General features: G+C 34.6%; 1 pseudogene; it reads right to left on the bottom strand.

Annotated features, from left to right (window-relative positions):
* Positions 1 to 1,553: 1,553 nt before the first annotated feature.
* Positions 1,554 to 5,050, bottom strand: LOC141718701 (zinc protease PQQL-like; annotated as a pseudogene).
* Positions 5,051 to 5,329: the final 279 nt, after the last annotated feature.

The following is a 5,329-nucleotide window of genomic DNA, read 5'->3' on the forward strand; positions in this document are numbered from 1 at the left end:
TAGTGGTGGGCAAGTAACTTGCAGATGATGGGAAGTCGCCTTTAAAAGGATGGTTGGTTGAAACTCGGACTAGAGTGCTCAGTAGAGTCCAGAGTTCCTTAAGTTTAACTCGGCTTACTAGTTTGCCCTATATAGCTGGTGGCGGATATAGCCAGCCCAACTATGTTGTGTATCGGATTAGCTTAGTTATTGTAATTTTAAGTAGTGGTGGGAAGTTAATCAGCTGCTGTTATATTGAGAAGTTATATTATAATATTTAGTATCTTTATATTCCAATTTTACTGCACTATTGTTGATACTGCTACTGTCATTGTTGCTAGTGTCGTTAATCTAGATATCTTTTATAAATGGACCCTGATATTAAGGATATGGGTATTTTGATTGGGCAGCATTCTCCTGATACCACTACAAGAAAAAAGTCCATAGACATCGGTTTTTGGCCGATGTCTATGTTGTTTGGCAACCGATGTTGATATCGGTGATGTCTATTCTAGACATCGGCCATAACCCGATGTCTTTACTTACTTAGACATCGTTTCTGGCAAAAAAAATGGTCTATGCACTGTTTTTTTACAAAAAATGTTAGAAATAAATAATTTAATAAATAAATTACACCTATTACAACAGATTAAACATATTACGAGCTATGTTTTTTTCCACATAGACATCGAGTATTTTCATTTAGGTGATGTAAAATCAGATATTAAACATCAATTTCTTTAATGAAAGGTGATGTCTATATCGACACATAGACATCAGTTTTATCCCAAACAAAGTGTTATCTATGTTTAATTTAGACTTTAACATGTCAGTCTTTGACATCAATTATTCATCTAAAAGCGATGTACATTAACTTTTTTGACATCAGTTTTTCTTCTTTAAAAGTGATGTATATATTGTCACATAAACATCAGTTTTATCTCAAACAAAGTGATGCCTATTTTCAATTTATACTTGAACATGGCAGTCTTTGACATCAGTATTTTTATCTAAAAGCATGTACATTAACTTTTTTTGACATCAGTTTTTGTTCTTTAGGAGTGATGTACAATTGCTTTTGTAACTAAGATATATCAAATATACGGAACTTGCATTCAAGTAAACTAAAGAAATAATAGATTTGAATACATGCTTAAATACATAGTCTGGTCCTTTATCATCATCAAAATAAACAGCATCTTACATTGAAAAGATACTAGTTTGTTTTCTGCTATGCCCATCAATTCATCATCTATATATTTTGGTGAAGCATCTACATTCTCACGAAGACTGGATCCAAGTTCCCGCTGTGTTTTAGAGTTTTGTCCACTAGTTGACTTCTGCAACACGTCTAAATAGATGCATGTTCCAGCTAATTATTGGCGAAAAAGATTTAAATGTGGCCTGTAAAATAGTGAAGTACGATACTCAAGGTTTTTATGGAGTATACCCAAAGTCAAAGAAGGGACAGAGAAAACATATATCAGTGTGCGGAAGTTCTTTATAGTTTATACCTCTCAGCAGAAATGTGGTACATTCGTGATCTGAGATTAGTATATGAATTATAAGATGCATCAAACTCTAAGATAGAGAACAATATATCCATGACGCTGATCTTTTGTGCGGTCTTTAGCATGGCCCAGTATTTCTTCTGCAAATTTAAGAGCTGATTTAAAAAAATGTACTCTCAGTTTTTCTTTCAATGTTATACTTTCCCCAAGATGAAACTATTAAAACTAGTGCTCTCTCATTGTTCTAGCTTATTAGAGTATAAATATGTAGATAAGAGTAAGTACCTGTAGTTACAGACTCTTCATTTTGTATATTGACCTCCATGGAATCCACAACATCAGAGAGCTAAGAAATAAGATGGTATTAGAAAGTACACAAGAAGCTTTGATGCAGGACAAAAAACAAAGGCAATAAAATAAGAAGGATAGCTAGTAAAATTGTTGTGCAACTAATTCTAGAAATATTGTTTGGGTGAATTCATATCAGAGAAAATTTAGACCATACCACCTATTACTCAGCTACAACGAAAAGAACATATATGATGCGACCAAACACAATAAAAATTAAAGTTAAGAATTTACCTTTCTCACAGAGAGAAGCAACTATTAAGCACTGCATATCTATTGAACTCCGTTCATTTACATCTCGTCCATTTTTTATAATTTGGAGAGAGTAGATATATGACATCAAATTGAAAGGATAATATAGGAGAGCTGGGAAACAATTTAATTATTTAAAGTTTGCAACTGGTAAAATATTATCACATCAGTAGTGCGGTGCATAGGACTACTTCATGAGCTGATATATTTATCCAAGTCGAATTGGCCAAAACGTGTAGAATTAGTTTATCATACTAAACTAGAGTGAAATTATAGGGAATAATTGTGGATATATAGAAGAAAACACTAAACATCAATATGTACTTACGGGGAATATAGTTTTGTGCAACTGCGCTTCATACTCGACAGCAATGACAGGTTCATCATGAAGAAAATGCTGGAAAAGAAAAGGTTGAGTAGGAAGGTCAAACTTGACAACAACAAAGAAAACATTAGACAAAGGCAGAGAAGTAATATACTTACAAATACTCATCTCGCAAGCTGGTTGACTGCATCTGATCCCGCTCCAAATAGGCAGATTCGATTTCTGACAATAAGAACGCCCGAGCAATAGCTATTTCACGCTCAGAAAACCCATGTAGCCGAACCCTTGCAACCTAAAAGATAAGAAATCAGTAGAAGAAATATAAGAAAGACTTAACAATTTTATAAAAATGCACACCTCAGTAAGCATTGATTCCAAGGCCTCTATAGTTCCTTTCTCTTTGGAAGACGAAGTCATTATATAGGCTTTACTTGGTCGAACAAGGACATCAGCGGAAGCCGAGCATGAAAAATATGGTAGATCCTTCTTGCGAGATATCTTAAAGAATCTTTGGTTCAAAGCATAAAAGAACATGCACTCTACAAGTAATTCCCTGTAATCCCTTACAGTCCTCAGCTCCACCACATGCATCTTACAGCTTACCATCACTGCAGACTATTCAAGGCTAATTAAAGATAGGAACTGTCTGACTTATTGCATGGAAAGGATCATCCAACATGAAAATACATGGTTAAAAAGAAGTGTAGTTAAAAAAGATGCACAACAAACTAACCCCGGCAGCTTCAGATTCTAACAAACATGAATATCGTGGCTCTTCGTGTGATGGAACCAGAAAGTGTGGTATAGGAGGAGGATCAGATGCTGAAATTTTATTCCCGAAATACATCTTTATAAGCTCAACAACAATCTGTTATATCGATTATGACGAGCGAGGGAAGAGAGAATTAGATAATTAAAAAATAAAACTCAGCATTATTAGTCGCCGTATTTCAAAGGAATAAACTGTATTATTAAGCTTGCTGACATGATTGGATTTGACATAATTCATTCCAAATACACACACAGATTCTTTCCAGGTTTAATTTGACCAACTGGAGATTTTTTTCACTCTGGTGAGAACATATATATTAAATACACGTCTGTTATGAAATATCAAAGTATGCGATAAATAGCGAGATTTGAAATCTAGACCTGTGTATCAGCGAAATCTCCAATTGCTACAACAACCATATTTTTCAGATGATACCATTTCCTGTAGAACTGTTTCACAGTCCCAGGAGACACAGTTTGGATCATCTTTTCCAGTCCAATGGGTAAACGCTCGGCATACTGCAACCATTGATGAGCATATATGATGTATTCATATAGATATAGATGTATTGTTCCCAAAATCATGCTCACAATAAATTACAACTATACCCTAATTCAAACAGGAAACACCAAACTCATATTAAAAGTACTACGATAAAAAGAATTGATCACCTTACTTTCAATTCTTAGGCTAATAGTGAGCATGCCAATGCAAAAGCACAGATAAGGTTCGTTCACAAATAAAAAGGAGCACAGAACGAACTTGTACAATATAATGAGGATCACATACATATAAGCTTAAACCGACATACTAAAAAATCAGGATTACTAAGCACGTCGATCAGGATCTGTTTTCTAATTAAGCTAAGAGAATGTTCGACAAGTGCTAGATAATAGCTAAAAATATTTGGAATTACAAGTGCCAACAACTAGACCTTTGAACCTTCCATCATGAGCGCCCAATGTGCCTCATGCATCCTTCCATTAGCATTTCTAGTACCTCTATACTCTTCCAGAACTGCTCCTCTTTCTTTCTCCAAATCATCTGATGATACCCGAATCTGTACTAGGCATAAGGTTGAACCTATAAAGATATATGATAAAATCACAAATTATATAAAAAAACCAAAACGTCACTATTACCTCTGAACTGAATTCAACCAGTATAGATATAGCCTGAGGTAAAACTTCAGGCTTATCAACCGGAACAAACAGTTCATAAACAGTTTCATCAGAAGATGTCACTGCATTTTGACAAGCCCCAAATTCTGCACCATCACTTTCAAGAAACTTTATAATATCATGATTCGTGTACTTGTTAGTCGCACTGAAAGCAAGATGCTCAACAATGTGCGCAACTCCGCGCTCTTCCTCCTCTTCCAACACCGATCTGCCATATAAACTTGTCCAATTATAAAAACAACCCAAATAAACTGTGTATGCAGGAACTATAACAAACAAGTAAACACTTTTCACTGCAACTCCCTTGATTATACCCAAGATTTCATCTACAATCAAAGCACCTTAAATATAAACCAAAGATTACCTTAAATAATAGTTGTATCATATAGAAAAACAAAATTATAAAATTAATAAATGAAAGATAAATCCAAGTAAACGAAAATAACATGCTAATTATTACCCAAACCATATTCCTTATAACCAACAAAGAGTATTAAAATTAAAAAACCCCAATTTAAAAAATTAGGGTTTCGATTTTAAAAATCCCCAATTTAAGAAATTAGAATTTTAATTTTAAAAAACTTAACTGTTAAAGCAGAGAAGACCATAATAGTATTCATGTAAAGAAGACACCAAGAGATTGTTACCAGACTGGTGAAGGTGATTGTGATGGTGAACCCATCGGACCTGGTGGAGATGGTGGTTACTAAAACAGCAGAGCTGGTGGCGGTGGCCATTAGAGTAGCGAAGGTTGTAGTGGTGAGAGACGAGTGAGAGAGAGAGAGAGAGATTCAGTGGGGGTTGAGAGACGAGAGAGAGATTTGTGAGAGATTTACTTTTTTTTTATTTTAGTTTCTCTGGACAGGGGAAAAAATTGGCAATCAAACGAGGGAAAGTTTTGTAAAATTTCACTAAGGGGGGAAACAAATTGAAGTGGCCCGCGCTAATTTATTTTAGAGAA

Source organism: Apium graveolens, chromosome 4 (genome assembly GCF_009905375.1).
Source record: "Apium graveolens cultivar Ventura chromosome 4, ASM990537v1, whole genome shotgun sequence".
NCBI classification, from domain to species: domain Eukaryota; kingdom Viridiplantae; phylum Streptophyta; class Magnoliopsida; order Apiales; family Apiaceae; genus Apium; species Apium graveolens.